Source organism: Triturus cristatus, chromosome 7 (genome assembly GCF_964204655.1).
Source record: "Triturus cristatus chromosome 7, aTriCri1.1, whole genome shotgun sequence".
NCBI classification, from domain to species: domain Eukaryota; kingdom Metazoa; phylum Chordata; class Amphibia; order Caudata; family Salamandridae; genus Triturus; species Triturus cristatus.
Genome location: NC_140590.1, coordinates 956,061,022 through 956,073,974, shown reverse-complemented (window position 1 = coordinate 956,073,974; position 12,953 = coordinate 956,061,022). Strand labels below are relative to the sequence as shown.

Below are 12,953 nucleotides of genomic sequence, written 5' to 3'. Positions count from 1 at the left end.
TACCACTGGATTCAAGCTAGCCTGGCTGATGAATGGTAATAGCCAGAAACCGGTCCCAGGATGCTTGGATCTGGTTCAGTGAGGACCTGGCTTGGCAGTTCGGTCTGGACTGTTCCCATGAGGCACAGGGTTAATGTTAATGTTACCACAACTTGTAAAGCGCAACAGCTGCCCCAGCAACGGGGCGTCCCGGTGCTGACAGCAGAGGGTCAAGACCGATTTGCATATGGTGGAGTCTAAACTGGGGTGGCATGGTGAGCAAAAGAACGATGGATTTAACACAGATCTCTTGACTGGGGGTGAATGTATGATTTATTCAGCATTCCGTCCATCATTTGTTTGCATGGCACGTTTCACCCTAAGTGGGATGGGTATACCCAGACGTGGGTCCCTTCCTCATTGTGCCACTGGATTCAAGCTATCATGGCTGATGAAGGGTAATACCCAGAAACCAGTCCCAGGATGCTTGTTTCCGGTCCAGTGAGGACCTGGCTTGGCAGTTCGGTCTGGACTGGTCCCATGAGGCACAGGGTACAGACTGATTTGCATATGGCTGGGTCTGAACTGGGGTGGAATGGTGAACAAAAGAATGATGGCTTTAACCCAGATCTCTTGACTGTGGGTGAATGTATGATTTATTCAGCATTCCGTCCATCATTTGTTAGCGTAGGGCTATACAGAAGACCATGAAATCAGGCACCCCCAGTGCACCCTTGTTCAATGGGAGTCGGAGTCTTGCTAAGCTAACTCTGTGTCCCCCCTGCCCCCATATCAGGTCTGTCAGTTGAGTGTTTAGCTGTTGGAATATCCACGCAGGGATCACAATTGTCAAATTCACAAAGTGATAGATAAGGTGGTGCAAAATAACCACTTTGGCCAGTGCCAATCACCCGGCAAAAGACAGGGGCAGCATTGTCCAAAAGGTCACTTTTTTTTTTAGTTTTTTAAATGTATTTTTTTATTTTACAGAGTTTTATATAGCGCGAACGTGACCCGAACCAGGTATCAGAGCGCTTTACATAGCACCAGTTGCATTACATGAGGACACATTAATTTTTGTTAGGCATAGGGAGATTAAGTGATTTGCCCAGAATCACAGGATATTCAGCGTCATTGCCGAGACTCGAACCCAGTTCCCCAGATTCGAGGTCGACAGCCCTAGCAGTTAGGCCAACTCTTCTGCCCTGTGGTTCAAGTGCTGCAATTGCACGTGACAGATTACCCTCCAGTAAATCTAGTCCCTCCTTATACACTTGTATTCAGAGGTAGCGGAAGGTGGAACTAGATACAGGACCTAAGTGAGGCACTGTGTATGTGCCGGCAAAGGAATACGCATTGGATTGGTCTGCATTAATGCGGAGGCAAGAAAGGGCTTCAAATGCTGTCAGCAGTTTGGCAGTTTTCTGTTGTTCTTCCCAGAGATCCTTGAAATTAGGGATCATATCAGCAGCATACAGCGAGAGCACATGAACCACGTTACCTACAGGAATACCCTTATGTCTGTCTTCTTGGCAAAGTCGTTGTAACAAGGGCTAAATTACAAGTATGAAGAGGGGCGGGGAAAGGGGGCTGCCTTGCCTAGTGTCTCGCCAAACAGGGTAAGAGTGAGAGATGTGGGGGGCCAGTTCTGGCCCTAGCTGTGGGGGCAGAATTGAGCGATGTGACCCATCTGATGTAGGTCTGAGGGATCCCAAATCGTGTCAGGGTAGCGAGCATAAAGTCCTAATCCAGGGACTCAAATCATAACGAGCTCTATTCGATTTTTGTAATAAAATCATAAAAGCCTACATCAAAAACATTTCAATATCACATAAGTTACAAAAATCACTGAGGGGTGCACATTACAGAGTAATTTCCACGCTGAGGAAAGGTTCAAATAGATGTCGTCACAGTGCTATCTTTTCAATTACAAAAGAAAGTGCATGATCCAAATACGAATAGTTTCTCTACATTTCACTATACATTTTAAAAATGACTAGATTGACTTTCTAACATTTATTATCTAGAAATTGCAAAGCTAAAAAAGCTGGTCTGCATTGTCTCAAGCCCATTACTTTTAAAATTGGTAAAACCATTTCCTTCTTAGAGTTACGTAAAACTTACAGAATAAAACCACATGAATTGTTGATTGCTGGGCCTGTTCATCACAAGGAGATCTGCTCAATTCTATAGCCCAGTCATTTGTTATAGGAAAGCCTACCAAATGGTGGAAAAAAACCAAATCTAAAACGTGTTAATAAGAATCTATCATAAAAACGTATTGTCATTTCAAGATAGGGCTGCATCCCAAAAGTAGAAAAGCATCAACTGATTAGACTGAACCGAGGGTTTAATTGTCTCGACCACAAACCTAATCTCCTCCAAATGCGTCATACAGAGCTTTTTAAGGTCCTTTCTGGAGAAAGAGCTTATGGAACCGGGGAGTCAAGCGCCTGGTGGATAGCCAATGAGAGACAACTGGTATGAGGGTATAAGTCCCAACTCGCATCCATGATTCGGAACAACTGCTGAATATTTAATGAAATGTTTCGGCGAGGTACAAATCTGCATTGATCGGAATGTATCAAGCATGGGAGTAATTGTAGCAATCGTCGGGCGAGGATCTTGGCAAGTATCTTATATTCAGCATTTAGTACTGATAGTGGACGATATGAGGTCAGTTCTTGAAAGGGTTTCCAGGATGTAAATAGTGATGTGACCAGTGTTTCTCTAGCGGAAGGAGAGAGGTGACCAACATCCAAGGATGCATTTAATCTTTTTTTCAGCTGCAGGATCAGCTGTGTAGAATAGGCAGCATAAAACTCCACCGGGATCCCATTGGATCCTGGCGTTTTATTCCGTGCCAACTCCTTCAGGCCCCCACTGATTTCATTTGTTATTTTAGGAAGAGTTGTTCTGGTAGCTCCAAATATAGTATCTGAGCTTCATACAACTCAGCAGCTTTCTCCAGGGGCCCCAGGTATCTCTCTACTTGTTGAAGCTCTCAGAAAATCACTCTGCGAGCTCCTACCACCGAGTTAATAGCAGTAACTCGGATCACTACTTTAAAAATTCTTCCCATTATTTGATGGGAGAGGAACTTGTACCCACGTTCGTAGTAAAATATTTATCAATAGCCATTGCATGGGTGCCTCGGAAGGCGGTGTCTTCTAAGAGACTAGGATGTAGGCGCTATGTAGAGATGGGGCCGATACCCAGTCCTAATCCAATGTAAACTCTAGGGGATATGGTCTTACCTAAGTAAGTGGCATGGATTGTGTGTGGTTGGAGGGAAGCGGAGCATAGGAAGCGATGTAGCCTAGAATGGAAGGTGTGTGGATGCAGGTAAAAGGAATACTCTTTCCTGCCTACACTCCGGTCACACACCACATCGACAAGTCCCAGCCAGCTACCCACTATTTTAGTATTCAGGCCTGTCGGGCCGCTGCTGTCCCCAGTAACGGGGAGTGTGATCTATCCAATGTGGTATCCAATATCCATTAAAATCCCTGCCCAGCACACAGGGGTAGAAAGCCCATTTTTCCAATACAGCTGATAAAACCATAAAAAAGTCGTCTTGGTCTGTATTTGGTGCTTATATGCAACCCAGTATTACCACCTCCCCATCTAATGTGCCCTTCACCAATACATAATTACCTTGCGTGTCCGCTCTCGAGTCAAGGAGCCCAAAGGGAACGCCAGTCAATGTCCAGATTGCTGCCCCACGTGTGTAAGCTGAATATAAAGTGTGAAATAGTTTGCCTCACCACCGTTTGTGTGGCTTGGATGCCTCAGTGGTCACCAGGTGAGTTTCTAAGAGATGGGTAATGTGGGCATGACATCGGTGAAGTTGTGCTAATATCCAGTGCCTCTTCTGTATAGAACCCATCCCCCATAATCCATGTGATCAAATTATAATGCTGTGTTACCGACGTCCTGTCTGTACCTGCAATTGCTCCCAAAGCCTTAACTTGTCCACAGCAATTACCCCCTCCCCAATAATAGCAGTGACATACTCAAATATTTCAATACAACTATCATCCAATACTCGGTCCAACAATTGAAGGTCTTTCGACCAAACCTGTAAACAAAATGGTTACAACTTAAACTTAAAGAACCAGGTGCACCTGCAAAAGGGGTGCAGGCAACTAATCGAGGAGGGAATTTTGCGTGATCTCAGACCAATTGAGGGAGCAAGCAAGGGTCCTCCTGCCCCCAGGCCCACCTCTGGTCCTAGGATCTGATTAGCGATTTTGGAGCCATGTCCAATATATAACTTCAGTTTATCAACAGGGATAGTGCTGCACTGCCAGTGGTCAGTGAACAGTTCCTAGCAGTGGAAAGGAAAATGGTACTTACCAGTAAGCATCTGTTCTTGGCATGTAGAGCTGCAGATCCACACACTATGCATAGATCGCCATCTGGTGTTGGGCCCGGATGTTTGCACTTGTTTTTGTCTTGGAAAAGTCTTTGGAAGTCACAAGATAGGTGACTCCTCCTTTGGATGATAGTGCGCATGGGCATCGGCTCCATCTTCAGATTGTTTTTTGCCAGCAGGGAAATGGAGTTTTGTGAGAAACAGATAAGATGCCCATGTATGCTGTATCTAAATAAGATAGTACTGGAACAGATAAAAGGTAGCCGGGGAGGTGGGTGGGCGTGTGTGGATCTGCAGCTCTACATGCCAAGAACAGATGCATACTGGTAAGAAGCATTTTCCGTTCGAGGCATATGAGCTGCAGATCACACACTATGCATAGATTGTATAGCAGTACCCCTTCCTAGCGGTGACCACCAGTATCTGTTGCAGTAGTTTGAAATAATGTTTTGAGTACAGCCTGGCCCACACTAGCTTGCTGTTTTGTTTGCACATCTACACAATAGTGCTTTGTGAATGTGTGCGGTGTAGACCATGTAGCTGCTTTGCAGGTGTCATCTAAGGGAATGTTTCCTAAAAATGCTATTGAAGCCCCTATCTTTCGGGTAGAGTGGGCTTTAGGGGGAACTGATAATGTACGTTTTGCTTTGTGATAGCAAATTTGCATGCATTTGACAATCCACCTTGCTATCCCAGATTTTGATATGAGGTTGCCTTTATGTGGTGGTCAGAAGGAAACGAAAAGTTGTTTTGTCTTGCAAAAAGGTTTTGTTCTTTCAATGTAATAAAGCAGTGCTCTTTTTACATCTAGAGTGTGAAGAGCTCTTTCTGCGACTGTTTGTGGTTACGAGAAGAATACTGGCAACTCCACAGACTGATTGAGGTGGAAGGGAGAAATAACCTTAAGGAAGAATTTTGGATTGGTTCTGAGAACCACTTTGTTATGATGAAGTTGTAAAAAAGGTTCTTGAATAGTTAGTGCCTGTAGCTCACTGACTCTTCTAAGGGAAGTAATGGCCACTAGGAAAGCGACTTTCCATGTTTGAAATTGTAGCTCGCATTAGTGCAGAGGTTCAAAAGGAGGACCCATTAGACTTGTGAGAACTATGTTTAAATTCCACACAGGTGAGGGTGGTACCCAGGGAGTAATTATTCTTTTGAGGCCTTCCATAAATGCTTTGATGGCAGGTAACCGGAATAGCGACAAGGGTTGTCTATTTTGTAAGTAGGCTGCTATGGCAGCGAGGTGTAACCTAATAGATGTGTTTGCGAAGTTAAACCTTTGGAGATGCAGTAGTTATCCTACGATGTGTTGAATAGACACATCTAGAGGATTGATGGTGTTATTGTGACAATATATCACGAATCGTTTCCACTTGGCTGCATAGCAGGCTCTAGGGATGGGACGTCTAGTTTCTTTGATAATGTTCATACAGTCAGGGGGAAGGTTAAGGTAACCGAACTCCAAGACCTCAGGAGCCAGATCGCTAGGTTGAGCTGTGCTGGGTCTGGGTGTCTGATCTCTCCACGGCTCTGGGTTAAGAGGTGTGGGGAGAGGTGTAGTTTTTAGTGCGGCACTACGGATAGTTCCAGTAATGTGGTGTACCATGGTTGTCTGGCCCATGTTGGAGCAACTAGGATGGGAGTCAGTGAGTGTTGCTGCAGTTTGCACACCACCAGTGGAATGAGTGGGAGAGGCGGAAAAGCGTACGCAAATCTGCCTGACCAATTCATCCATATCGCATTTCCTTCGGACAATGGGTGTGGATACCTGGCGGCGAAGCTTGGGCATTTGGAGTTTTCGTGTGTGGCGAAGAGATCTATCTCTGGTTGCCCCCACATGTGGAAAAATGGTTGAAGAACTTGCAGATGAAGTTCCCACTCGTAAATCTGTGGTGTCTGATGACTTAACGGATCGGCTATGTTGTTATGGACTCCCGGAACAGGTTAGGCTAGGAGAAAAATGTTATGAGGAATAGCCCCTCTCCATATGCTTTGCGCTAGTTGAGAGAGCTGTAGGGAGTGTGTCCCGCCTTGTTTCTGTATGTAGTACATGGCTGTCATGTTGTCGGTGCGGACTAGGACAGCATTGCCTGATATTTGTTTCTAGAATGCCTTGAGCGCTAGGATGATGGCTAGTAACTCCAGGTGATTGATGTGGAGTAACTTTTGTTGAGGCGTCGACCTGCCCTGCATGGTGTGATTTATCAGATGAGCTCCCCAGCCGGAGAGCGATGCATACGCTGTTAGTACAATCTGTGGAACCGGCTCGAGGGATGGTCACCCGTTGGAAAGGTTTTTGGTGTTCCACCACTGCAGAGAGTGATGCGTGCGACCGTCCACCAACACCAGATCTGTTAGCGGACATTGAGCCTGGTTCCACTGACGTGCCAGAAATTCCTGCAGGGGGCGCATCTGGAGTCTTGCGTGAGGAACTATGAATATGCAAGAGGCCATCATCCCTATCAACTGCATGAACACTCGAGCTGGAAGAGTGTTTCGGCTGAAATTTTGATAGGAGGCTTTGTATGCTTGCCATCCTGGTTTTGCTGGGAAATGCAAGCGCTTTTGAGGTGTTTATTGTGGCACCGAGGTACTGTTGTATGTGGGACGGTTGTAGGTGAGACTTTGTGTGGTTTACTGTAAACCCTAAGTCGTGAAGTAGTTGGATTGTGGCGTGAGTGTGATGTACACACTGATGGTATGAGTTGGCTTTTATGTGCCAATCGTCTAAGTATGGGAAGCCGTGGATGTGCGGTCTTCTTAGGTGAGCCGCAACTACCGCCAGGCACTTGGTGAATACTCTGGGTGCTGTGGTGACTCCGAATGGGAGGACCTTGAATTGGTAGTGCTGACCGTCCACTACGAACCTGAGATACTTCCTGTGAGAGGTGTGAATAGGAATATGAAAGTAGGCGTCCTTGAGATCTAGAGTGGCAAGGAAATCGCCTTGTGAGAGAAGAGGAAGGACCTGTTGAAGCGTGACCATGTGAAAGTGGTCTGAGTGTATGTAGAGGTTTAATGGTCTGAGGTCTAGGATTGGACTTGGAGAGCCATCCTTCTTCAGAATGAGGAAGTACAGGGAGTAAACTCCTGTGTTTTGCTGCTGCAGGGGGACTGGTTCTATTGCATGTTTGTGTAGGAGGGAAATTACCTCGTGCTTTAGCAGCGATAAATGTTCTGGTGACATTGGGCGCTGTCTGGGTGGTATGATCGGGGGGGGAAGAAGTGAGTTATAGACAGTAACCCGATTGAATGATTTGTCTCACCCACCTGTCTGTGGTGATGTTGTTCCAGACAGGTAGGAAATGTAGGAATCTTCCCCCGACCGGAGTGGAATGGTCTGGGGGGAGCGAAGGGAAGTCATTGGGTAGGGGTGGAGGCAGAGCGGGTGTTATTGGTCTTGCCTCTACCTTTGTTATTATTGCCTCTGTAGCCTCCTCTTTGATAACCTCTAGTGAATGTGGTCTGGGTGGGAGTTTTATAGGACGTGGAGGGATTGTCAGAGGAGTAGCCTCTGGAGGTGCCCTTGTAAGAGGAGTGACGAAAGGAATGTTTGGGAGCTTGCGATTGCAAGGCTCCCATAGATTTAGCCGTGTCTGTATCTTTTTTCATCTTTTCGAGAGAGGAATCCACGGCTGGCCCAAATAGATGCTCCTGGTCAAATGGTTGGCTAAGAATGGAAGTCTGAACCTCCGGTTTAAAACCTGAAATGCGTAGCCATGCATGGCTACGCAGAAGGATACTTGTGTTGATGGCTCTGGAGGCTGTGTCTGACACATCTAGAGCACAACGAATGAAGGTATTTGTGATTAGCTTACCCTCCTGTATGAGGTCGTTGGCCTTAGTTTTGTATCTGTCAGGGAGGTGTTACAATAGGGACTGTACCTCATCGTAGTGTGCCCTATTGTATCTGGCTAACAAAGCCCGAGTGTTGGCGATGCGCCATATATTAGCTGCTTGTGACGCCGTACATTTACCACAGGCGTCCAAGAGTTTTGACTCCTTGTCTGGAGGTGGAGCGTCCCCTGACGTTTGAGAGTTAGCCCTTTTTCTGGCATTGGAGACCACTAAGGAGTCCAAGGGTATTTGGCCTTTAATGTATATGGGGTCTGCTGGGGCAGCTTTATATTTTTTCTCTATCTGGGGGTTTATAACCCTAGCCCAAACAGGATCTTTGAACACCTCAGGTGCATGTTTATGTTTGATGACCCCTTTTAACATAGGGAGGACGGAGGTGGACTTTTGTGAAGTATCAAATGTGTCCATTAAGAAATCTTCTTCCACAGGGTCTATATGTAGGGCGACCCCGTGGTATTGTGCAGCTCTGTGAAAGAGCTAGGTGAAACCCATGGTATCTTCTGGAGGGGAAGGTCTAGAGGGGTAGATGTCGTCTTGTGGTACTTTAGGGACATCTGGTGTGTTGTAATCGTCCCAGGGGTCTGGAGTACAAGGTGGACTAGGATCCCCTAGTGGTTCATTGTCTGGCCCCTCCCCCATGTCATCAGAGGTGTCATCATCATCGTCCATTGGTGGAGGAGATGGTGTAGGAGAGTGATTTGGAGGTGGAGGAGAAGGTGGAGAAGGGACTCTGAGAGGTGATGTTGCAATGTCTCTTTTTAGGTGGTGAACGGTAACGGCACCGAACTGGAGCGCGATAAACACATCTGAGCCCGATGGCAGAAAAAACACAATCTGAAGATGGAGCCGATGCCCATGCGCACTATCATCCAAAGGAGGAGTCACCTACCTTGTAACTTCCAAAGACTTTTTCAAGACAAAAACAAGTGAAAACATCTGGGCCCAACACCAGATGGCGATCTATGCATAGTGTGTGATCTGCAGCTCATATGCCTCGAACATTCTGTTCATTAAGAAGTTCACACATATCCAAGAACCATACAAGGCATTACATTCGTATGAAGTACCACAGCATGCGCCAAGCACCATGTTACATTTATTCCTGGATCTTTCCTCAGTCTGCGGAGTTACTGTGGAGAACGCCACACTTTCTGCAGTGTCTGCGTCTCATATAGGAAGGTGGCTCTGTATATGCTATCTCCACCACCAGGTAGTAATACCTTGCACAGAGTCCAGGGGTTCCACAAAAGTGTACAGGGTTAAATGTAAAACCCAAAGTGCTCTATTAGTGGTATTGTCGGCGAGCAGCCTTAGGCCTAACACAGAACAGTGTAAGACATATTATTGCACAACAGTGATCAATAATGGACACATGACTCAGGAAGGTGAGCCTGACCAATTTTAGAAAATTATACTTGGTTTGTACTTTATTTTAAGACCAAGATCTTCACAATAAGGTAAGTAAGTTTTTAATTAAAAATACTTTTCAGTTTGAAAAATTGACACTGAAAATATTCAGCACAGTTCAATGTTATACTAAGGTAAAAACAATATAGCGGTTAAAGAGGTAAGTAAGGCATTTACAATCCCAGTCTTCGGAACCAAAAGGCAGCAGGGATCTGGGGGGTCAGGTGAGTACCAAAACTACACCACCAGCGGCACAGGGGCGGCCGGGTGTAGAGGTCAAAATCGGAGTTTGGTCCAATGCTTTTCAATTGCGACTGGGGGTGCTGGAGCCACACTGCTTGCAGATAAGAAAATCAGTTGCAGGGGCCAAGTTCTAGGGGTTAGTACCAGCACATGAGGGGCCAAAAAGCAGCACCAAACACACACAACCAGCGGTTGGTTGCAGGGTGCAAATTCGACATCAGACACCCAATGCTTTTCAATAGGGACTGTTCTTTTGGCAAAGAGGCTGCAGGCGGGGCACCAGAGGTTGCAGGAGGAAGAACAATGACACCTGAGGTAAGTAGATATGTAGGGGGTTGTAGGGGCGCCGTCAGTTCCGCTCCCAAGCTGCAGGGGCTTCGGATGCAGGGGTGCCTTTCAAAGGAGTCTTCTTACCGGATGGGGTTGAGGTCAGGGGGAGCCTCTAGATTCACACTGCAGATGCCGTTGTGGAGTTCAGGAGAGGTCAGCTAATGCTGGACATGAGGTCAGGATCGCTGGGGAGACTTCACTGCACAGGTGAGCCACTCAGACTTGGGCCGTCGACGTCAGGTGCAGAGTGATCAGGAGACGCGGATCCGCATGGATCAGGGGTGCTTGGAGCTAGTTTCTTCTTGGACAGTTTCTTCTGTCCACTGGAGATTGGGGACTTTTTTGAAGGAAGCAAAGCTCCCAGGTTTTTTAGAGGTCGCTCGCTGCAAGACTGGTCACAGGTTCGCAGAAGCTGGAAACAGGCCAGTAGGGCTGGGGCCAAGGTAGTCGTCGTTTTCAGTCTTCTCTGCAGGGTCGTCTTATTTCCTCTTAGGTCTTCACAGATATAGTTTCCAGATTTGGGGTAGCCACCTTAATGATAGATTTAGGGCCGTTTTAGGGGAGTAGTAGTTAGGGACAATGGGCACCTTACCTGGGGTTATTACACCCTCTATTAAAAAACTCTCTTGTGGGAGGGACATAGAACTAGCCTTGATTGGAGCAGTAAGGCAGTATCAGAGGACAGTGTTAAGCATTTGGTGTACGCACACAGTCAGCAAATCAATTCACCCACTCAAAGACAACTTCAGACCAATTGTTTTTGTATAAAATAATGTTTTTTGTTATTTTAATTCTAGAACCAAGCACGCCTTGCACAGGTAAGCAATAAATACTTTACAGTAGTAATGCAGCTTGTAGACAGTTTGAATTGTAACTGCATATGCACTTTGTTTTGACTTACAGTATAGTTGCAGAGAAATGCAATACTTTGTAAATACAGTACATAGACTTGAACGGGCTTTTCAGTAAAATACCAGGTAAGTTACTTTTTAGATTAGTTTTCTTACACAGAGTAGTATACCTAGAGACTACTCTGGGACATTTCCTGTAAACCGTAAGTAAAATAGTTTTTGCTAAACTACAGTTTTAAAGAATTTCTTTAAGTTTTCAAACTGCACAATTAGAAACTTTTCCAAGAAAAACAGTCAATGTTATCCTATAGAAGAAAATTGTGTTATAGGTTTTAAGGTAAGTATTTGGTAGTGGGAATTGAGGTTCTGGGGGTAGACTCAGGGGTCCCCCAGGGTCAGGGATGCACTCTTGTTACACTCTCAGCGGAACTAGGGCAGTCGGGTGCAGGGTGCTGAGGCCCAATGTTATCCAATGAGGGGGCCTCCAGGGGGTGGCTGCTGAAGAGCAGGCCATTGGGTTGTGGGAGCTAAGCTCCTCGTGTTAGGCTCAGGGCAAAGGGGTAACCGGTTTAGCATACAAAGTGCACCTGCAGCAGTGCAGGGGCGGTTGGGTGCAGGTTGCTGGTTTGGCATCAGGTGCCCTCTTGTTTTCAATGGGGATTTTAGTTTTTGGTTTTTAGCTGCAGGCTCGGTCCAGGAAGACTTCGGGGAGGAACCAACAGTTGTGCAGGTAAGTTGGAGGGCTTGGGAACGTAGGTGCAGCTCGGGTTCTTTTCTCCAGGGAGCCCGGCGGCTGGATGCAGGGGTGTCTTTTGAAGTCGGATTTCACCTTACCAGGCCACTCGCGGTTGGGGTGGTCTCTGTGCCGAGAATGCAGGCGACGTTGGGGAGTCCTGGAGGGGTCAACCCACGGTGGACTCTGACTCTGGAGCGCTGGGGGACATCGTTGGGACCAGTGGGCCACTCGAACTCGGGCCGTAGGTGACGGGTGCAGTGGTGGTTCCAGGCGTCTGGTTTCTTTTTCCTCAGCAGGCTCGGAGTCTTGCTTTGGTATTTCTTCCAAATAGAGCTGTTCACAGGAGATCCGGTCTTTGTTGAAGGAAGTCAGTCCTCCCAGGGGTTCTGGAGGTCATGGACTGCAGGAGAATACGATTTTTGGTGCAGAATCTCTGGAAACTGCAGGCGGGCCGGTAGAGCTGGGGCCAAGTCAGTTCTCTGCAGACTCCTCTGCTGGGCGTCTTCTTTCGTCCTTTTTCTTCTCCGGTTGCGGGAATCTGCCTTCTTGGTCCAGGGCTGCCCACTAAATACTGTATTTAGGGGGCGTTTTAGGGGTCTCTAGGTCAGTAGCCAATGGGCTACTGACCTTAGGGTGACTACATCCTGGGTGTGCTTACCCCACGTGGGGGGAGTGAGCACAATCCCTTTTCCTGATTGGGGAGTGCTTGCCATCTGCCTTCACCTCGCCTCCCCCACCTAAGGGGTGGGGTTGGCAGAGGTGGGCACACCTTCTGGGTGGGCTAATTTTTCTCACCTGTCTTCTCGCCGAAAAGGAGGGGAGACAGGAAGTGGGCCTGCTCCTGACAGCAGGAGAGGCTGGGGGTTGCATTACAAAGGCTGCAAGGCCTTTGAAGCTCCCCTGCCACAGATGGCTCTTCCTGGCCTGGGGGCGGTGTGAACACCTCCGCCCAGGAAAGGCTTCGTTTCTGGGCTCAGGGAGCGAAGGCTCCCACCCTAGGGGTCTAGATACATGTCTCGTGGTGGCAGGCTGGTGTGGACCAGTCAGGGAACCCACCAGAGGCTGGTCGTTTTTCAGGGACCATCTCTAAGATGCCCTCTGTGTGCATTTTTCGTTAAATCCCACACTGTCATCAGTGTGGGTTTAAAGTGCTGAGAAGTTTGATACC

At 47.2% G+C, this 12,953-nt stretch overlaps 1 protein-coding gene across 1 annotated transcript in view; it reads right to left on the bottom strand.

Moving 5' to 3' along the window:
• DDX46 (DEAD-box helicase 46) overlaps window positions 1-12,953 on the bottom strand; it is a 1,041,144-nt gene that overhangs the window by 433,616 nt on the left and 594,575 nt on the right. The window lies entirely within an intron of this gene.